This window comes from Ixodes scapularis, unplaced genomic scaffold, assembly GCF_016920785.2.
Source record: "Ixodes scapularis isolate PalLabHiFi unplaced genomic scaffold, ASM1692078v2 PGA_scaffold8__174_contigs__length_109621045, whole genome shotgun sequence".
Taxonomy (NCBI): domain Eukaryota; kingdom Metazoa; phylum Arthropoda; class Arachnida; order Ixodida; family Ixodidae; genus Ixodes; species Ixodes scapularis.
In genome coordinates this window covers 11549037-11572651 of record NW_024609883.1, presented here as the reverse complement: position 1 = coordinate 11572651, position 23615 = coordinate 11549037, and positions in this window count along the sequence as shown.

Below are 23615 nucleotides of genomic sequence, written 5' to 3'. Positions count from 1 at the left end.
TTTTCTTTGGTGAGCTTTTTTCCCCCGCCCTTGAACGGGACGCAGCAGATATCGTAGTGGGCAACATAGGATAGCTGCAAAGGGGCCATGGCTGATAATGGAGCGGGCCACATATGAACAGCGGAGCGTGTCGTAGAGGGGTATTGGAGCGGACCGCATCGGATAGGGAAGCTGGCAGTAGCATCGTCTTAAAAATTTCGTCGTACCGTATAAATAGGCCCCACGGAGTCTCAAGAACACCGTCATGTGCGCCATAAACTAGCGACGCAGTTTGTAAATTTCGTCGCGCTGTGCGCGGATGCGTCAGCATACGGGACGTTTGGGCGGTAGATCAGAGGGACGCCTTCGAATTCCTAAGTCCGTCTTTTTTTTTTTTTTAATTACCCGCTTTTTTGGTGATTTCCAACCATATTGGCGGCGTGTGTGGACTACAGGGAGCGCTCCTCTAGCTATCATCATCATCGTTTGTGACGTCACGGGTAGGACAGACTGGGACAGACCGCGCAGATCTCGGATTCCTCGGATTGTCAGCTCGCTTCCTGCGCTGTTTGGGTAACACGCGGCAAAGCCGGTTTTACGCGTTGTGTTTATTTGGCGAAGCGATATTCGTAGTAGAAGATTTTACCAAAGTTTGAAACCGAACGTGGCACGCGTAGTCGTGCCAACAAATATTATGAGCGCTTAAATGTCGAAGCGCTCGGAAGGGTGTGCTGTTCTTTACCCCAGTACAGAAAGCTTGATGATGAAAATAGAATATCCTGCACTTTATCCTACTACAATATCTACCACGGCGAGTAGTGTGTATTTTTAATTATGATTCGGACAAAATTAAACTAAGGAAGGAATGTCTCATCAAATGAAAACAGTAAAGCGAAACTCGAGAATCGTTTGCGTGTGTACTAAACACTTCAGTGAAAGCGACTGCGTGTATGCTGTTGGTCCCAATGAGTTCTGTGAATGGTGGTCTCTTATTAGTCCCGAGCTTATTCCTTTCTTTTTAATTTTGTTAATCAGTAAACGAATATTTCCTTAAAATAACCGGCAGGAAGAAGCAGCGGCTGGCTTCCGGAGTCGTTTCAACCAAATCTCTGCTTATTCACCCGGTCTATGCGAAACGTGCGAGACCCCCTCGCGATCGAAGTAGAGTGGCCACGTAACTCATTGAAAGCCATGGTCCAAGAAACGCTCAAAATAGTTTTATAAGAAATACGAAAAGGCGCTTGAGTACAGTAAACGATACATTACATGTGTGACCTGTAATCTCAACTTTGGAGCGTGGAGAGAGCAGAGTTTTTCGTTGATACGACAACAATCTCCAGAGAGCTTGAGGTTACCAGCTGACGCCATAAAAATGAAGCAAGAACGTTTGCACGCAGGAACTGTGAACTCGGCGCGTCCGCAGCAACATCTTTCGATTGAGCGAAAATTTATTATATGGATATATATATTGTTAAAGTGTTTTAAGTACCGCCATACTTTTGAAACGTTTGCAAATATGCCCTCATTGGGGCTCCCGTGATGTGCAAATATTAATATATTTTTATTTACGGAACATTCCGGACCTTTTTTGTTTAACTAAGGCAAATATGTTGTTCTAACAACTAAACATTTATAATCTTTAATTAATTTATTTAGTAAAATACAGCAAATCTAAGTTTTAATTTTCCAGGAATCATTGTTCCCATAAATAAATTTTCTCTCTTGCAAGAGACTCTGGTAGCTAGAAATATCAATATTAAAAAGAATGCAGTATTTGCCTGACCCCTTTTTGGCCAGATACGGGCTTGTGAGTGCTTCGCTGTGCACTTGCCCTGATGTTAATTTCTGAATGAGCTTAATTGCCCAGTACTGGTACCGAAATATTAAGTAAATTAATTCAAGAACTAAGACGTTCACTTCAAATTAGAGTCCTCTGTGAGTCACTATTGGATTATCATAAAAGACACCTACATGAAAAGACTCAAGCTTTACGTAAACGCCTCCTGTAACTACACGCTTTCTATGTGTAGGTACGCTTATTTTTTCTGCGACAACTCGGCGATATCAAAATAAAAACTAGCATCGCCTACAGTGTTATTAAACGGCCCTACGCTCGCAGTGTACGCGCCACTGATATGGCATAGCAGCGATTGCTACGAGCTAAATGCTGAAAATTGGCAAGAGGTCATTCCGTGAATAATAAATACATTTTAAACTTGTTTCTTTCTATCTCTACAGTCTATTTCTCGAGTCAGGCGGAAGCGTTATAGTGCGAATATGAGAAAAGACAAAACGGAAAACAATGGCGAGAAGGTTAACCTGAGAGTTTAGTCACGGCTTGCTACTTTGTACAGGGGGAAGGAGAGCAGGCAATCAAAGTAGCGATGAAAACGACGCTAGCATTAATCCTTTGCCATGAAACACCCGTTGTGCTGTAATTGTCGTTCTATATAGCCAATCCAGCGACGGCGATGAGCATGACTCTGGGTCACCAAAAAATACATAAATAAATAAATAAAATATTTCTGAGATTATGTGTACTGCTCGCTTGGCCACAGGAAAATGGTAGTCGTCCTCAAAACTATATTTGACAAAGACGTCATCAGCATTCTTTGCTTTCTGCCATTAGCAACAAAAAAACTTATGTTTAGCCGTATCATATAATCAAATTTTTCTCCCAAAATGCTATTCTTAAGTGCTCGCGTGCAGGTTGTTCTTCATCTTGCAATAAAACATAATTAAATTGTATAAAATGGAAAGTGTAGGACGAAATAGTAGTCTACCTGAAGCGAGGTGAAGCTTTAAGCTTTGAGGGGAGTGGATGGGTGGTTAAAATAGGGGATGAGGACGATTCGTCAAGCGCACTTGTCGCAGGCCGACTGGTGACAAGATAATTCGCCGCATAGGAACATTCGTTATAGAGCGACTCGTCCATTGGACAGTTAGTCACATTGACAGCGCAGAAAAGGATATAATAATCTACAAATCGCAATTTTCAGTAACTAGCTATGGTCTCTGACGAGTGTGCAGTTAGAACAATAGAACAGGATGCTTTATAGAAAAGTAATATGCACGTAAATGTATGCAATGGCCGGAGGATGTGCATAATCGTTCGAGCATGCATTGACACCACGTAATATTTGTTTCAGGTTGCTATAAAAAATGTAGATGTACAAATATGTTTCGAATAGAAAATACTTGCGAAAGAAACTTTACCGTTCCGACATAAAAACTCCAAAACTTCAAAACGCAATGTTTCGAGCCACTGCACTAGGCTGTCAATCTGGCGGGGGCCGTTGTACTGCCCAGCAATGAAGTGTCTGCCTGTTGCCCTCTATGTGTTCATTTTATCTTTAACGCGCCGGTAGAGTCCCGTTAACACACTTGCAACCGAGAAGGACCGACCGAGACAAGACCGGTTTTCAAGCCTCTTGCGACGGCGGAGGAGCTCCGCAGTGGCGCATCCGCTTTTACGGCGACAAAATAGGTTTAAAAAACCGGCCTTGTCTCGGTCGGTCCTACTTGATTGCAAATGTGTGAACTGGCCTTAAACGTTTCTGCCACCTTCAGCCTGTGAGATCTTCATCTCAACGATGTCGAAGTGGCGACGAATTGGGCATTTCAAACTCGGCGACATCCCTAACGGCCAAAGGAGTGCCCGACAAAATGTTATGCGGAGTTTTACGATTTCCCATTGTAACATAAACAAGTGATTAAAAAATCTAATATTTCAATGCTAAACGTAGAACAGGTTTTGGCACACACCTGCTGGTTGGATGACTTAATGCAGATCTCGGTTGGGTCCCCCCAATATCATTTGCGGCAACTCCAATGCAACAGTCCGTTGTTCCTCCTACTATATGTACTTACACAGAAATCCGTCGCGAGTCAGCATCGCTCCACCTTTCTCTATAGTGACCACCTCTATTTTCTGGGAATGACACAACACCTGTTCACTCTCAATCACAACACTTGTTCACTCTCGATCACAACACTCCTTCACCCTCAGTCAACCATGATGACCTTGGGTCAACCTTGCCTATTTGAACCAACCTAAAATATGTTTTTGTTCTATTTCGGTCAACCTTGCCCGGTTGACCGGAATAGACCAAAACAAATTTTAGGGAACGAACCATTGTGCTCGAATTGCCCCAGTCACGAATCATCCTATGACCAATGTTCCGCTGTGACCAACGGGCCTGTTACCAGTCGTCCTGTGACGAATCACCATGTGATAAATGGACCGTATCGTATATAGCATCAGGATAAAAAAAAAAAAGAGTGAAGAATGTACATAGCTTTTCAATCGGGACGCATAGAGCAATTAGGGACGACGTTTTGTATGTTGCGATATGGGGGGGGGCATTGATTAGGTTGTCATTTTGTTTTTCAATGTCTAGAAGACAGATTCGCCGCATCCATCAGGTCAAGCACCGGTTAAAGTGCCGCGAACCAATTATTTCATGCACTTTTCGAGCACATGAGTTTTTGCGTTGTGCTGGCGTTGATGTCAACCTTGCTGAGAGTATCCATTAGTGCCTCTCTGTAATCCTCGTGTGTTGGTTGCGCCCATCAGGCATGTTCTATGTCTCCGGGTTGACTGCACGAGGTGCGATCAGCTGTTTTCTACCGTCTGAGATAGAATTATGACCAAAACCAAATACGTTAAACCTCTCTAGACTATAGTTGAGAAAGCAATTAGGCATGACCGGGGTGAAGACATTTATGTACATGCGACGTATGCGTGGAGACCAAAACATTGCGAAGGAGTATAGCTCCTTTAAATGGTACCACCAGGAATCTTTTTGACCCGTGAATGAAAACGCTCCGCTGCTGTATAAATAAAAACAAGCTTGCGCATAAAAATTGATAGTGGTGTAAACGCAAGCCTTCAAGCAGAAAGGCCCAGCATAACTAAACGGTATAAACCGCACCGACCACTCTGCCTCCTTCAAAGAGACGAAACGGGGTGTGCTCAGTGCTTGGAGAAAACCACCTCTCCATTCGACAAACGCTTTGTTGAGATTATTCCATGTGCTTTAAGAGAGCTTTAAGTGCTTTAAGAGTAGAGCTGCTTAGTGGTGCATCTGTCGAGTTTCCAACATATAAAACGACCTCAAAATATTAACGAAACAAAGGCACTGCATGAGACCCTTTGAGCACATTTAGTAAGAAATATTTATTGTTTGTGTTTAGATATATTGGTAAATAGGAAACTACAATCAAAATACCACATGTTATGTTGAAATGTGGATCCCGACGATATGGTCCCAGGCATTATGGTCCGGGCAATATGGTCCCGGACAAGATGGACCCCGATAATATGGTCCCGAGTGCTAGGCCGGCCAAAATGGTCCCAAATTATTTTCGCGGCATTTTTTTTTTTTTTTTTTGCTTTTGACAGGTTTGTAGGTGGCGTATATTTATTTTTGCTAAACATTTATTACTTGAGCTGCTGGTCGTTTTGAAGTTCGTTTTTTATCGCTTGGTCTTCACAGGTTTCGATTATTAAATGTGATTCAGAAAATACTTATGTTGCGAGCCGTTTGTCAATCTAGTTTATATTTTTTTGCGCATACTTTTCATCATTCTTTGTTCTTTTGATGCGTTTAACTTCACTTTTAACCAGTCTAGAAAGAAATGTAACAGCGACTGCTAACAATCTGCACATAGTACGTATAAGCGAGCCGTACCATGAATGACCTTCTGAAGGGCGTGGGCCATATTAACACGTTCCCACACCAAGCGCCGCTTCAACATCGTAGACCTTTTGTTGGAACATAATAAAACGTGTCATGTGTTCGAGAGCATGTTTATTTCCATCGTTATTTCCTAACATTGCATCGAAACATGCGGTACCTGCACGATAAATTGCCTTCATTCTTTCTATGACGAATCGACATGTGACGAATGGACCGTATTCCATTTCTATCACTCACCTTAAAAGTAATCGCTACAGATAAGAGACATTTTAGACAGAGGGTCAAAAGTGTCAAAAAATTTACTTGGGAGCATTTTGTCCAGGATTGCACTCGGGACCAAATTGTCCGGGACGATATTGTCCACGACCATATTGTCCGGGACCATTTTGTCCGGGACCATATTGAAATGTAGCCTGGACGCGTGACAGCGTAGCCTTTAGTGTATTATTAGGGAGTTTTAGAATAACGTACGCAATTTTAGCGCACGCTAGCGCTAAATTTAGCGCTTGTATTAGCGCACGCGACGCAGAAGAGTTTTAGAATAGCGTTTCTCCGCCGCGACGCAAAAGCCCAAGCATCTCGCGCTTGTGACGCCACCAAGATACAGTAAAAACTTTTATTTCACACACGAAATGATGTAACTTTAGAAAAGAAAACGAGTTTTTTTGGTTCAGAGTAGCATTTTAATTTGTTGAAACATGAGAACGCGACGCGAGCGGTTGACCGGTCGTGTCCGCTTGCGTCGCCTCGGCAAGAGAGGTCTCGTGTACTGACCTTCGCCGTGAAATGTTCGCGCGTCGCAAGCATCAAGTTGCCGGTGATCGCTGCCAAACCGAGTACAATTTCGTCCCGTATTGAAAATAACAGTCGCGAGGATGCCGCCGACGTCGCACCCACGACGCCGCCAAAGCAGCCGCCGACATAATCCTGGAAGCCGCCTTTTTTTTTAACGGTGCTCGTCTTGGCTTTAGCCAACTTCTCATCATGAATCCTCCTTGGAGAAGCGCGAAGACTCTTTGCGTACGCACGCTATTTCCGAGAAATAGCGCGCGCTAAAATTGCGCACGCAAAGCGCAAAACCTGGTTTGCGTTCGGAGCATGCGCAATGGCGACGACGCTATTCTTTGCGTACGCAAAGCTTTAGCGTGCGCTATTCTAAAACTCCCTATTAAATGTCCCTAGACGCTCATTGACGCGTGACACCACATCTTCCACCGCGTCACCGGCAGGCTTCTGACACCAGCATGGCAGACGTCATGTGCAAGCCGTGTATAGATATGTCGCTTGCGCGTATCTCATCGCGCATCGGTTTTTGTCAACCTTGCCGACGGGAACCAAAGAAAAACAACATATTATGGCGCTTGAACTTTGGTCTTGTTTTTTTAACTCTAGTACATGCCGACTTATTTTTAATATCAGTTGGACCTAATTGAGATAGCTCTTAAAAGATATTACAGTAGAATGGCAGCAGAAACACCATTAATCATACCCAGGGATCTTCGTTTTCGGGTAAAATTCCATATTTCCGATTTTTGGACCCGGAACGAGTTTCATGAAAACCGGGTTAAACCTGTTTTCTCCCCGAAAACCTACTTTCCCGGAAGGCGAAAACGAACTGAAAGTCTGTAAATTAAGAGACATTCTAGGATCACTTTTAGTGTGTCCCCAGTGTTGCAAGTTCGGGGGTCACATATCTTTTCTAATTTGCGTGACCGCCGACGTATATTCGCTTCCAAACGAAACTTAAATGGTACTTGGAGGCGGCGGAGAAAAGCTCACCGGAGAAAAGCTCCCCACCAAACCGACAGATGTGGAGAAAAGCTCACCGGCCTTTGAGCGAATCCAAAGAAAAGGTCACCGATTTTTTTTATTTCTTCTTAGCTCAGCGGATTGTGCGTCACATGTGGCAATTTAACACAATTAGAATTCGCCCATTTAAAAATAATTCTCCACTCTTTTGTTATATTCTTGAAGTTCATTTGGCATATTTACTAATACCTCAGAAATTAGTAATCACCCAATCTGTATATTAATGACGCCGCAAGTATAAAATCTGAACATCGGACACCCGTAAAAAGACAACTATTTGTTGACACCTTCACAGACCGCCGCCGGTAGCTCTGTCAGATAAAGAGGTTTGTTTTTTGCGAGCTAATATGAATAGCGGTTTGTGAACCGTTTCAGCTTCGAAGATTGTGGAGTGATTGATAGATGAGTAGGTGTTTGTTGATATAATCAGTGTCGGCCACGCTGTCGTTTTTTGTTTTTTTTTTCTTGTTATTTCCACTAATAATACTTTAGTTGCGAGTACTGCCTCGTCCTGTCCCATTTGCTGTCTTCACTCCGCCTTCGTCGTTTGAGCGGTTTTCATCATGTATAGCCTTTATCAACTCGCCCGATTCGCTACCTTACAGAAGACTAGCTACCATATAGTCACGATCGAGTAACAATGGTGACAGTGCGCAGCTCTGAAGGTCATGGGTTGCTCGCCGTAGAAGGGCACTATCGCACAAAGGCAACGTGCGGGAACACCAGCACGAACGGCTAGAAAACTTGCTTCTCCGTGGAAGAAAGAAACCTCGATATCCTACTGACCGTTCTATCCTCTTTTCATAGGTTAAAAAAAGATTCAAAGCGAATTTTAGTCACGGCGTTGTTAAGCACGTATTTTTGGATTTTCGGCATTTACAGTTTTGCTTCTTAGGTTTTAGGCAGACATTATTAAGTTTTCGAACTTTTTCCTGTTATTCAAGTTAATGAAGTTTTTAGATAGGCTTTCGTTGCTTAGAGAGTAAACCACAAAAAAACATTTGCCCGCCGTTATTAAAGTGGGGGTAATATACACAATATGTTTAACATATATTACCAAAAATAGATTGACATATGTTACGCGTCATCCAACAGCCTCCGTAAGAAAAGAAGAAAAAAATCAGTAAGCTTTTCTCCGCATACACTCAATGGCCGGTGAGCTTTTCTCTGCATCCGCCGGTATTGCGGTGAGCTTTTTTCCGGTAATCTTTTCTCCGGAATTCGGTACTTGGAGACTGAAAAAAAGTCCATGGAAGCTAAGTACTGAACAAGTGTTTTGTTGGCATGACGCTACTGCGCGATACCCAAGCTAATGAATATCGCGCCAACAATGTTTTAGGTCATGAAAGAACCTGGGCTACTTCAAGAGGTTCTTCAATTTCTTTTTTCTAACGTGTTTGAAGTGCTCTCTCGACACCTTGACCTCAGGTCATTTGTGGGAAATCAAGGAGGGGGAGTGCGGTGGGGCTGAAGTCCTTAAAAGTGGTGCCGGAGCCGGGTCTTTCGACACACAATATGCAAAACAAGGAATATCATGTGAGATCGAACACCGTTTCTGCGTATTATCTGTACATTGCATAATTTTCTTAGTGTAAATAAAAATAATCACGCCTTGAGGCCGACGCGCTATAGTGAATTTCATTTAAAATTTTTGACATTTTCTAAATATAACTCGTCCAGACCCGAATTCTTGAATGGCTCCTTAAAAAGCCCGATTTCTCCCGAATTATCACGTATAAGAATAGCGCCCGATTTTTTAAATATACAGAACGCCGAACCGAAGACCCTAATAACGCGCCCCATTGAAATTGCGACAGGTAACTTCATGCTGGTTTGAAAGAGTGTAAACAAATACATGCGAGATATGCAGACAAAAGTTATAAATCTTCAGCACTGACGCACAAAACCTACTTAAATACAAAAATAGCTTGTAATCTGCGGGTCGATATAATAAAAGCATGAAGACGAAAAAAAATAATTCGTTTCAGCTTTTGAGAGGGTTCGAACCCAGGCGCGAGAATCACTACGCGGCAACTTCAATCCCGTCGCGATAACCGCTGCGCCACGATTGCAAACCGCATCGGAGGCATAAAGCTTCGTTATGACTTTGCGGACGGTCGCCCGGTGCGGCTCGTGGAGGTATGTCGTACAAAATGCGTTCAGGATCCTTTCTGAATGGTACTACTGCGAACCTACCTGGATAAAGGAGTCGCGCATAGTGCCGGCCTCCTTAATCATCGATTACTTTTTTTCAGTGGTCTGCCTAGAATAATTTAATACCGCAAAGATCGTCTCTCTCTCTCTCGAGATTTCCCATACAAACTTACCAGAATTTTAACCGCATTTGGAACCACCTTCCGCTCTTTTTTAGGCCTTTTTGTGTCAAGGCGATGTCAACGCTCACCAAGAAGAACCCATGTCTGGTGTAACTTTGATAACTGTGCGCTCATTTTTATTTCATAACAAGAAAACGAATTTCCCCATTGATATTCAGACAGGGTACCGGCGTTTAAAGATAGATGGCGCAAGTGGACTGTGGCCGTCATTGCAGGGTATGTAAGGTTCATCTGTCGCGGCGGAACTGTTTGGGAGACGGGGGAAGGGGTTGGGGGGGGGGGGGGTGTTTCATTGCCTCCCTCTGCCCTATTGTTTACTAGTAAACTAGAATGTCTGGAAGAGCGCGGTGCCCCTCCATCGCCGTCGTCATTCTACGTACTTGCCTGCAGAGAGCTGGACCCGACAAAAAGCACCGATTGATTGATCGAGCAAGTCCGTAGCTTCTGCCGCCCAGTTGTCTTCGAGCGACTTAATTTTCGCGATTCGTAATAAGAAAAGAATTGCCGAAAATTGGTGCCGCAATGAATTCACCCCATGGTGATTAATGCATAGCATGCCACTTCCTATCGCAAAAATTTGTACCGCGAAATAATTATTGACGCTAGCACTTATTCCTCACGAAATGTCGAGCTCTAAAGAGCACTTGCTGTACACGTGTTTCGTAAGATCGAACGCACGTGCAACGAATTTCACACCTCCAGAAACACTCAGGCTGCTTTAAATGAATAAGCATTTATTCTTTTCCTACTGCTGTTTTCTAGAGGCTATCAAGTATTAGTTACAAGCTTCTGGGGAAATTTACAAGCATGTCCTCAATCAAGGTAGTGTCTCGCCATTTTTGGTATCTATATTTTATTCAGTGTAAGTATACAGTGTTAGACATACCTCATCCCATCCCTGTTTTTTTCGTTTGGTACTGACTTTAGCGAATGGTGTAAGTTGTAATTGTTTTAGTTGTTGCATGATTGTAGTAAGGTGGTGAGCTGATACTAATTGAACACCGTGTAAAATAGTTCTCAAAAATCATGGAGACAAGAAGAGTAACACGTAGACCTCATGCAAGCGCAGACTGAACTCGCATAAACCAGAGAAGATGAGTGGACGCGCGGACGGGCGCTTTGCCGAGCAGCGGGCGCGTGCCCGCGCCTTAGGCACGGGGTTGGCTAGCTTGGCTTGTGGATTGTGGAGCCTGTATATACTGTACATAGCGCGTTTTCGGTTGTTGGTTTTGTTCAAGGCATGACACCGGTGTTGTAAATAAAATATTCTAACCAGGAAGAAATAAAGAATGCGGAAGGAGCTCGAACACAGGCTCAAGTGGAACGCGCTGATTTACCTGTTAGCAAGAGCAGATTTGAAAAACATAAAGACAGCTCATTCTCTCTCTAAAATCTTCGACGGATTGTCACCTACCTATGCACTCTTTACACTGCTCGTGCATGTCATCCTTATAAAAAACGTGAATAATTAGCAGATACTATAAAAAACCTACAAGAGAATAATTTGAAGCCTTTATTATTCGTAGTACGGGCGACCAATATGTCCGCACATCCGTCTGTTACCTGAGCTGCCGAGGTGCATATGGGTGAATTAGCACGGTCCACTTGGACCTGTTCAAACTTTTGCTAAAGCGCCTTCTATCTTTTTTTTTTTTTCTAATTTATGTTTGTTGGGAGTCGGCACTTGCATGTAGTGTATGTATTTCTCTCCTTCATTCCTTGTTTTTTGTGGTCTATTTTTCAAGATGTTTAATCAGGATGAACTGACCACCTTACTACATTGGAAAGCTGATATTAATTCTGGAGTGTCTGTAAAACAATCTTCTTGACATCTTTTCCCCACGCTCCGGTTCCTGATGCTCACATTCTCCGAGCAAAGCCTTTCTGATTTCACTCACCCTCTTATATCTTTTATTTTATGTTCAATAGATCGAGTTGCGAATGTGCACCAGTTTGCGTCCTACGTGTTCCTGTCCTTTTGTCCTTGTCTTTTTGTGCACTTGTTTTCAAGTTGGTCTATGATATGTTTCATTATATATTCTAATTTGTATTTTTATCTTTGTACTTAACTGCAGCCTTTTCCAATTAGACATTGGCATTCACTTTTGCCATCCTGATGTGAGTGTCCTGAGACGACACAGAATGGCAGTCCCCTCTGCTGAAGTCCTGGCTTCATGAAAGACTGCCAAGGCTGTTCATGGTGAGGTTCTCTATATATTGAGCAATATAATAGCAACTTATTGCTGCTAGGATTGTTTTTAAGACAAACTGTATTTATGGGCTGGCCTTTAGCAATTCTGTTGCCACTCACGTGGAATGAAAGCCTTTAGGGAAATTGCGCATTTCATTCTTAAGCGGAATGCTGAGTTTACAACAGAAGTGCTTTGCGTTGCCTTGCCTTGGGGGATCACTAGCCGACTGGGCTAGCGCCCACCAGCTCAGAGCACGTGGAGCGAAAGTTTGCGCTGCAGAACCCAGGACTCGGAGAACCAATCCGCGCAACTTACGGAGGCAGCTCAGCGAATGGCGATGCCGAAACGACTGTTTAGACCAAAAAAAGCATTCTGAGTTGTGACATTGAGCAATGCAAGTGTGACGTTTTGCATTGCTTAATGTCACAACTCAGACTGCGTTTTTTGGTCTAAACGGATGTTTCGGCATCGTCATTCGCTGAGCTGCCTCCGTAAGTTTCACTGATTGGCTCTCCGAGTGTTGTGCGTGAAAGCAGACGCACAGACTTTTTTTTAGAGTGTAGTGGGGAAATATTCCCGCTAAATTTCGCGGGGACAATTTTCCGCTACATTTAGGGGGGAAAATTTTCCACTAATGTTAGGGGGAAAATTTTTCGTTAGATTTAGCACAAACATTTTTCCGTTAAATGTAGCGCGAAGATTTTTCCGCTAGATTTGGTAGAGAAAATTTTGCTTTAGATTTAGCGGGGAAATTTTACCGCTCAATATAGCGTTGAAATTTTCCGTTAGATTTACCGGGAAAAATTTTTCGCTAAATTTAGCGGGGAAAATTTTCCGTTAGATTTGCTGGGGAAAATTTTCCGCTAGATTTAATGAAGAAAATTTCCCGCTAAAATTAGCGGGGGAAATGTTTGCTAGATTTAGCGAGGAAATTTTCTCCTCGATTTGGTGGGGAAAATTTTCTGCTAGATTTAGTGGGCAAATTTGTCGGCTAAATATAGCAGGGAAATTTACCGTTAGATTTAGGGGGAAAATTTTCCTCTAAATTTCGCGGGAAAATTCTTCCGCTACATTTAGCGTAAACGTTTTCCGCTAAATATAGCGGGAAAACTTTTTCCGCTAGATCTAGCGGGGAAACTTTTCCGATAAATTTAGCGGGAAAAATTTTCCGCTAGATTTGGTGGGGAAACTTTTCCGCTAGATTTAGTGGGGAAATTTTTCAGCTAAAATTAGCGGGGGAATATACCCATCATGCACCGCGTGGTTACGCCGACGGCGACGCCGACGCCGCTCAAGCCGGAAACGGGTGCCTAAGCTAAGAGCTGCACTTTAAAAAAGTGACCGACATATCAATTAAGCCTCGTCCATAGTGGGACTAGTAACTCAAAGTAATCACATTAGTGACCAAATTATCAATTGCCCGCCGAAAATTCTAATTTTATAAACAATTGTTTTTAGTTAACAAATGTGTAAGCGAAACACGACCACTGAACACAATAAGTGCATATATATATATATGTTGTGGATTAAATTGTGTGGCGCTTGGATTAAATTGTATGGCACTTTAATTAAATTGAGTGACCCCGGGATTAAATTGGTCGTCGCTTGGATAAAAATGAGCGTGAAAACCTGTAGATTGAAGGCAACAAATATTTTGCCAGCACTTATGGTACGCATTTCAAGTATATTGCATTAACATAATTGACCCAACATGTGATTTTTATTTGTCAGTGCCTCTAGGGAATTGTGTATGCTAGGATTGCTTTGGTTTTTTTCTTTCACACAGTCTGGAGCGAATTTTTCACCTTTCTACTCAGTGCAGCCCTCGCCGAACAGAAGCTAGCATCGACTAGGCCGAGGTTCAGGTCCATGGCAGTCTGCTAAGGTTGTTGATGGGTAATCTGCCTTATATATACAGCCGCGTAAGAGCAGCCTGTCTTGGGTGACAATTTGAAATGCATTTTTATGTTTTAGAAAGTGAAATTTGCATGGGCATACTTGCAGTGTGAAACCTTAGCATGCCTGTTCTGAACTTTCATCCCCTTGTGATTTCAATACAGCCGTTTGTGCTGTACATACTTTGGCTACCGAGATTTCAATACATCCGTTTGTGCTGCACATAAACTGGCTACTTCGGCCAGGTAGAGGCTTGATCCATGTGTAGGTAAGCAGGTGATTATCAACTGCTCAGTGCTGTCCGTGGTGACGTTCTCTCCTTATCAGACGACTTACCACACTCGGTTCGCAAGGCATTTGAAAAGGAGAGCAAGTGAGCTGCTGCATGATGCTCCCAGTACTGAGCAGTCGACGGTTGCTCGGTCACCTTCGTATAGATCACGACTGCGCTCCAAGCTCGGAAAGTGTGGCACTTATCTGATTCAGCCTAGCAGTGGTGTGCTGAGCGGTATGCGTAGAGCTAGTCAACTTGTGTGCACACAGTTGCTGTGCGGCACAAAACACACCCTATTGGGAACTTTAATGCAATCTTGTGTAGTCCCATTGATGTTATGATTATGATTTACAACGTTTCATGGCGCAAAGAAAAGAAAAACGCGATGCAATCGGTTTTCTAGACTGCCTGTGCGGCATTCAAGCTTGCCTTTGTACGTACTGCGTCGTGAAACGCCCTCTATAAGCAATATTTAGAGAATCATTGAGCTATATGCTGCAAAGACTGAAAGCAATAGTACGGCCGCATTCTTCCCTCTTCTGTATACTGTGCACATGTAGACGGACGCACACTTTGGATGCTCGGAACTTAAAGGCCCCACATAAAGCACACGGTTTAATAAGCATGAATAACTGTGAAGTGTTCGCGGATTTGGTTTTTAAATGTCATGCACAAAGCAAGCACAATGGTGGTGTAAAGTACGCCGAAATTGTAATGGTGCACTTTAACGTTAACAGGGTATGTTCAGCGAAATGCGGGCCAAATATTTTGCGCCAACACTATACATCGCACACAAAAAAAAAGGCTTGTGTTGTTTTGGTCCTGATCCAAGGGCCTATTTAGAAAAATGATTACAGAACAATGTAGTTAATAATGTGTATATGTGCTGATCAATTTTTTCCTTCCAATTACATCATACGCGGAGGGTGTTCCAAAGGAGAAGGGGTGGAATTATGTAGAGAAGCTAGTGCTTCTTTCTATGGGTACGAAGCTGTCCGAAGTAAGGTCAGAATGGAAAAAGTACCACCAAGTTCCGCCTGGTTCTGAGCAGCCACAATAATGAACACAGAATTTAAAAAAAATACTAATACGAAGGGCTTACACAGGCAGCCACACTTTTTGAGTTCGCAATGACGTTTGATTATGATCAAAAATATTCCTTCTTTGCTCCATGTCGACTGTTTACACACCATATTGGTGATCTTAAGGGCGTCAGGAATATTTTTGATCAGAATTAATCGTCGTTAACTGAACAAATGTGGCTTCTGTGTAAGTTATTCATGTTTTCATTCTTTTTACTTGTGTGTTCATTATTTCTTTTTTTTTTTTCATGATTTAGACCTTCGTGTTTTTGTTTTTGTTACTTATGCGTTCATTTTTTCAGTTTATGAGGGTTTGAGATTTGATGTTCTTGTCATTTTCTAGTCCGGGAAACAGTGGTGACCTCGTCGTGTTCAAGGAGCAGTAATGACCTTTTTATCTTGTATTGCACCCGGCGAACAATGGTGTATGTGTGCGTGTGTGTGTGTTACGTGTTGGTCACAAGGGATGATTTGGGGACCGAACGGAAAAACAAGAAGAGTAAAAAGCTGGGCGACTGGGGTACTTTGAACATCGCACGGTGCAAGGAAGGGCTTCAACGACGAAGCTAGTAAGCAAGCCCATGTCAAAGCTGCTGTGCTCGACCAGAGAGGTGAATCAGGACTGTGACTCTGTGAGTGAGAATCAATGACTTCAGAAATTTCGTATAGTTTACAGCTTAATTGTCGCCTTCCGTTTGTTTTATTTTGATAGGTGTCAGTGTGCTATTACATTTTTAGTTTAATTTAATGGCTGTCAGCGTGATATCACAGTGTTGTTTCTTGTCATTTTTTCTTGAACGGGGGAAGTGCTTTGTTTGGAGTTTTGGCGCTTTTATGTATAAAAGTTTTTTTGCAAACCATATTCCCGGTGTGCTCCCTCGACAGCCAATCCCGCCAAAGTGATATGACTTTCCAACGTCGAATGATATGTTACAATGTTTTCTAACTAGTGATCGCCTGCAATCTATCTTTGTAGCATGCACATTTGTCGGAGTGGCAAATTGCAAACCAGGCCAATAAAGATTGGTCTGTGGCCTACTCTGTAGAAATATCTACGTAAATACACGTTTGTCAGGGTGGGATTACAGTAAAATGTATATTTTGTGGATATTCATAGGAATGCATTATATGATCCCATGTCGAAGTCTGGAAAGTATGGTACCTGCCCCATGGCAATAATTTTCATGTGATGCTAGAAGGAGCATTACATGAAAATTGCTTTATATGGGGTGGGTACCCTATTCGCCAGGCCCCAAACACTGGATCATATAAAGCAATATATATACATGGTACATAAGTAATTGGGCAGATATGACTTTATCATCCACATGTCTTCTGATTATGCATATCTGGACATATCTGCCCAATTCCTTATATTTCCATATCTGTATTTTTATTATAAGTTCAGATATGACATTTTTCTACGAGTCTTACTTTAGCTTTGAAGGAGCCAATGTTGTACAGCCGAACTTTGTCCTCACCACTACTGTCGTCCACGGCTTCACCAAACGGGAGGTTGCTTTGCAGACCCTTGCAAGTGCCCCACTCATTTACACGCTCTACACTTTTACTTCCGAAACGGACATCTTGACTCGTGATGGGGTGGTCTGCAGCGGAAACAGCATGGCGCCTCGGGATTCTCCGTGTTGATGTACGTCGACGCCTTCCTGGTAGCTGCTCCAACGTTTGTGTCTCGGCCCAGATGTTGGACGGCGTTCACCTCTATTTGTTCAGATACTGCTGGCTAAAATATCGCGGTCTCTGCTCGTGCGAGTCCAATGCTTCTGGGACAGTAGCCTGCCGCCGAAAAAGTTTGTTTTCTTTTTTAGAAGCTTTTATTGAACTGTCTAGTCCTTGAGCCCCACGACAAAACAATTTCGCAGTGCTTCATTCAAGAACTGCCCGAACTCACAGGTGCCCGCGAACCTTTTTAATTCAACCGTATACGTCACCACCGTTTCCTTCTCGAGCTGGGCTCTCCATTTGAAACTGAATCGCTTGGTGATCACCATTGGCTTAGGGCTTATGCGCATCTGGGCGCGGTCCCCGAGGACCGTGACCAAATGCGCATAGTCATTTTGTTCTGACATCATGACATCATGACATCATGAACGGACGCCGCAGCGAAAACATGGGGCGAACATCCGCGTCGCCATGGCATCGCCGTGGCAACGCAGTTGTTTGCCCCATATAATCATGGCGGCGTCCACTGAATCGATGCGGAACGGGTTAAATTTGGACACCACGACTTGCCTGACCAGCAGGAATCGGCGTGTAGCGGAAGCTCTCGACACTTCGCCGGGAGCGTCGTCTAGAGCGAGTCGTCATGTTGCGGCTTTGGAAAGCGAGCATGTCGGTCATCGTACGCACGAACGATCAGAATTGCACCGCGAATTGAGAAAACCGTATAAGCCCCGCTTCAGGTTTTCCCTATTTGGTGCAGTGATGACAATACGCGCTCGAGCCGAATTTGATGCCTCGATTGTATCGAAAGGCAGTCGCGACAGCGAGCAGAGGAAGGCACGGAGCAGACGGAGCCTAACGCAGTCGACCGAGCGGCAAGCTGACGATGGGAGCTTGGACAAGAGCAACGTTACTATACTTCGTGTCAGCTTCGGTCCGAGCGAGGCCGATGTAATGAGACGAAGGGCCAAGCAAACAGCGAAAGAGGCACAACGTCATGGCGTGCTCTCTGCAGGTGATTGGACCAGCCGGTATTTCCCGTCTCTCTGTGTGTGCTCCTCCGCCGGCTAGTGCTATCCAGTGCAGACAGCAAGCCATGACGTCGCGCTTTATGCGCAGTTTAATTGGCCCTACGGTTCATAACATCGGCTACGCTCGGACCTAAAGTGAAACGAAGTATAGATTACGTCGGTTGTGGAACTCCCGAGAAAGGGGGTACCCCTCCTCAATCACATCAGTCCGCCTTCCGTCGTTCGAAGCGCCATCTAGACTTTCGTTTACAAACTCTGTGTTCCATGTACGAATATGCGCTGTCTAGACGCTCTGATTCGAAACGTGCGTATCCCATAGAATACACTGCAGTTACCAAAGCGGCCGTCCGGCGCGTCGAACGACGGGAGGCGAGTCGCGGTGAGTGAGGGGGGGGGGGGGGGGGGGGGTACTGCTCGTGCATGCAGCGTCAAAGAGCAGTTCCGTAACTGAGCTTATCTAACAACGTTGGACGAGAGCACGACGGTGCGCAAGGCAGTCTGGGATTGAGTTCGTGGCATGACGTCAGTCTGGGCATGACCTCATGCCCGGTCCTGCACTATGTAAAGGTTTTGGGTTGGAAACTCAACGACAAGGACTTTAAAAGACATGGAGAGGGCATGAAGTCAGCGCCGAAGCTTTCGCAAGCCCATAGCCTCTTGACGCTCACAACTTTCTCACGCTTTCTCACTCCCCGCGTGAAACCAAAACAAATCTCCTCAATAAAAGGCCCTATCCCGTGATGCTCGCGGATTTTGATGGTTCGACATCCAATCACTCTGATTCTAACCTCCTTGCTGTGCGCCAAACCAAAACAAACCTCTTCGCAAGAGGAGAACGACCCTTGCCGTAATGCTCGCGCTTGTTGATGGCTTACAGCGGCGCTCGACGAGGCCGAGCATACATGGCGTTCGGTTCTGATCGTCGTTGGTGAAAACTCGATGATTATCGACGATCTTCGCTATCTTCTTGGTGAATGGAGCGAGACCTTTGATGGGTGTTCTGTTAGACACACACGCACAGCATGATCGCGATGAATTTGCTCGCGAACGTTGCTTGGTGCTAGCGTTGGTGCCCATCGAAACCGAAGAAAAAATATCGAGCGCCGATTGGGTGTGACTTTATTTATGTACGAATGAACTACGCAAATGTTCCTAAATCAGAGCGGAGCAAGCGTGTGACTGCATAAAGACACCATGATTGGCGTAAAATATGTAATTTTGGTTTTACAGTTCGCGTTTATGTTGACGACTTAGCTCGAGTTTGAGACGTGTAGCCGGGATCCGACTGCACGTCTTCCGCGTCAGCTTCCTTTCTGTCGCAATTTAGTTCTATTTCTTATGTGTATTTTAACACTGTCGTGCTGACCGGGCAGCGCTGCGCGAGCATCTCGTGCTCGCCCCGATGTATAGGGTGTCCCACGTCACCAGGCTCGATCTAAAATGTACTGTAAAAATCTACGCCTGGACGTAGAACTTCGTTTTTTTTTCTTGTAAAATTACTAAGCGTAGCTCTCTTTCTGTAAAGGGTAGGGCCAATAAACTTGCCAGGGTTAACGGCGCACGGCGACGCAGACGACCCAGTCGAGTTACGGTGTGCGTTTGGCGCGCCTGTTGGTAGATGGCGTCGGGAACAGCGTCCGAAGGTGCAGCCGACCAACGAAAGAAAGCAGACGACACGCAGACGAAACCCGTTGGCAGCAAAAGCGGCGTCGTTATGCAGACGCGTTTTTTTTATTATTTTACTTTAAGTTTTGCTTTACTGTCCGCATTTTTTAACCAAATTTACAATACATAAGTATTACGTTCATTTTAATAAACCACGGTGGTCGCGAGCAGTCTCCATAAGGAGGTAGCGGAAGCTATATACACGAGCGCCAAACGCGCCCCACCACTCGACCTGGTCGTCTGCGTCGCGAACCGCCGTTGACCGCGGAAGAACCACATTCATGCTTATAAGAAATGCTTAGCTGTCGTCGAACCTTTTTTTTTGTAATTTGAGCTTTTTCGACAGTTAAAAAAACACTGACACCCCTAAAATGTTTCAAATATTTTTGCCGGGCAATTCATTATGAGGTGTCAGAAAAATACCCTTCCGATATTTTGCCAGAGTCACGTATACTGTTACTGAAGTAAAAAAAAACGCAACTGCTCTAAACCGAAACTGAACTGGGGAGGAAAAGTGAATATAGAGGAGGAGAAATATACTAAAAATCACGTGGCTGTGCAACTTTGCATTTGCAGATTTTTAGAAGACACAAAATATGGGCATCAAATTCTTAGTCCATTTATAGTATTGAGTGTGTGCCTTCGATGACCCACGACTTTGATCATCTTTGGTGGTCGTGTCTATACACAAGAAAAGGGCACGTGACCACGGAGAAGAAAGTGAGCGCGACTCAAACGGGTCAGTTCTCGATCGGCGGTTATCGGGCGGAAAAAAAACGAATTTCGAGCCGCAAATTGTGTTCTGGATAGTTGGGCTCTCATAATTCCATGTACAAAAGAAAACCTTGGCGAGGATAAATATGAACTTCAAGCAGCTCGCCTGCACACTCACTGTTTTTTTATAAATACCCTGTCAGCGTGCCTTCAAGTCGCCGCCATTTTGCCGAGTTCCCTTCTTGATTTGTATATCTTGATTTCCATTTTTTTGTTCAGGTTTCGGAGGCTTGATTTAATATTTAGTCAGCTCAGTAACAGTGCGTGCGGTTCAAATTCTGCTGTAGCCAGCTAAGATGCTTTTTTTATTCTCAGTGTCGCACTATTTGCACGTCTCATGAAGTCGCGAAAGGCTTAACGGTGCCGCTGTGACGGCCCGTTCACTACCCTTGTTTGACTACAAACGACTTATACAAGACCGGTTTTGAAGCCTTTTGTAACGGTTTACACACAATTAAGATGCATCTTGGCTTATCGTTTCGGTGATAGTCACGGAAGAAGTTTTAAACGAACGAGCTTGTATTTTTGTGTAATCTTCAAGAATGCTTTGCATGCTCAAGTGAATATATTACGTAACTGATAAAGAAACCAAATTATTGTTATATTGTTTAAATGCTCCAGACGAAAATACGCAAGCCATAGCTATGAATCTATGCTTGTAAGTTTTTAGTCAAATCCCTGTCAAAAACAAATTGTGGTTTGTTTATTTGTTATTTGCAGGAAATATCAATTTGCATTAATATATTGCACCAATTAAAAGGAAATTAAAAGATTTAGGCATTGATATTTATAATTGAGTAATTTGTTAAGATGCATTATTTGTTGTCGATAAATGGATGTCTGGCATTACTTTTTTACATAAAAAAGCACTGTCCTTGTCGAATAAGAGATACATAGTATTTTCTTTTTAAGGCTAAATATGGGAAAAGGTCGCCACATATGAAACTACATATAGCTATATGTGCCTAAATATGGAAAAGGCACGCCAAATAAGAGACAATTTATGGCCACATATCGCAATAACTGGAACCATATATGGATATATCTGTTCCCACACCTGGCCATATATGGCGTCCCCCTTGCCATATCTCTCCCTATTTTCTCACTTGAATAGTAATATACTGCCTTATATATTTCCTTGTATGAATATAATAACTGCATACAAAATATATCTGGCCCTTATATTTCATTTTGTAAGGAGCAATTCAGGATTTTGTTTACTTCCTGTAGAATTGTGACACAACCCTGCTCAAAATGAAATAAAGTTAACTAGGGAGAGTGTACTGAGAAATCATAGATATCAATATTTTCGTGATAGGTGTACTTCTGGATATATTTGAAGTTCTGAAAGAGGCAAACTTAATAATTCTCGCGTTTCTCTCTTTCTCTCTATGCTACTATGTGTAACCAATTGTGTGGAATTTTCGTGCAAGAAAAGATTTTCCTTACAAGTTATGAGATGTGAAGTTTGCGGGCTTGAACTTTGTATATGTTTGTGGAGAAGTGATTAATGCAATCAACTGTAATATACCTACAAATGTTTTTGATTGCGTTTTTCTGATAGGCATGATTTCCACTGCACATGTGGGTGCTTCGACAGTTTCGCGCCAGTGCGCCTCGTGGATTGAGGCTTTTCGATTAGGGCTAATGTCATATTTGTCCTGCCTGAAGAGGAGAGAATTGGTAGAGCGAGGAACACGAGGAGCGCGAGCGGACATTCTATTGCTGGTTTTCCCGATGGCCGCACGTACACATCGCGACACTGCTAGCGCGAACACGACATCGCCGCATTTTCGCATTTTACTTTGAATAGTATTAGCGAGCACGAAATTTTATCGCTTAGATTATAGAACTAAATCAGCTCTTCCCGTAGCAATATTGACTTAGATGACATCCCTTAGTTTAAAAGAAAAAAGCTAGAAAAACCGGCGATCGCTTGTTCGCGCTAACAGCGTCGCGCTCTGTACCGTTGTCCGAGGTTCGCTCCTTAGATCCACCCCAGCTATGCTTCAGAGACCAAATTTTTCTATCAAGCCGGTTCTGCAGTCCCTCAAGAACAGGAAGCCTTCCTTTGCCTCGAACCAAGGAAGTGTGAGAATCTACCACCAGGTCCCGCAAGTCCGCCTCGGCTCGCAACAAAGAAGTGTGACAGTCCATCACAAGATCCTCACCGGAGAACCAAGTCGTCACTGCGTGAATGACGCAATTCCTTGGGACCTACCGAACCGTAGCAAATTATTTATACAGAACTGTTTAGTTGTTTTTTTTTGTGTGTGTGTCAAGTTCTTGTAGTTTTTATATGTACTTGAAGGCTCCTAAAGCTTTATTTTGATTCGTTCACTTTCATATTTAAAAGTTGTTGTCTTACGTTTTTTTTTATTTACTTGTAATAGGTCTGCTTCCTTTCTCTCATAACCTCAAAGGAATGTTCCTGGGGTTTTTGCCCAGCCCCCGGCATGGGTTCCTATCAAGTTCCCGCAGAGTTACCGGCTTAAACTGACAAATCCTGGCTCTCATTTCTATTTTATTTATTAAAATATGAGATAGCGTGCATAGACCGTACAAATGTTCTCTCGTGTTAATTTAATTTGGATATTTATATGTTTTCCTGCAACTTATATTGACGTGACTTTTTTTTCAAACGTGACAAAATATTTGTATTAGATAAAAAAATTGGGCTAGGACAAAAAAAAAATGGGAATAAACAGTGCATGTTCCTTGTCTACTATGGTTTTCTTTTCAGGTACACTTTTCGTGTTCAGGTACATATGCCTTCCGAAAATGGCTGCCGAAAATGGAGCAACCCGTGGGTAAACTTTTCTGTTGAAATTGAAATAGCCGGTGGATAACCCGGGAATTCAATAATGAATAAGCCAATGATTAACCTTGGATATAAATACTGACTGTAAAATTGAAACCAACTTATATTCAATGGGGTTTAGGCATTGGTGTAATAGTTAAACGACATTGGGTTCCATGCAGATTAGACTTAGTCTAATTTTGGCATGAATGATGGCTCTGTAGTGCACGGACTACATAAATATTTAATACTTATATACATCTAAAAAGCTCTAATCGGCCAAGTGGCGCAGCGGCACGAACGTGGTTGCCTTGCTGTCTCGAGCTCCTCGTCGTCTTCCACTTCTTACGCCGGCTGTTCACTACAATATTCCCCCCTAGCTTAGAGGTGCA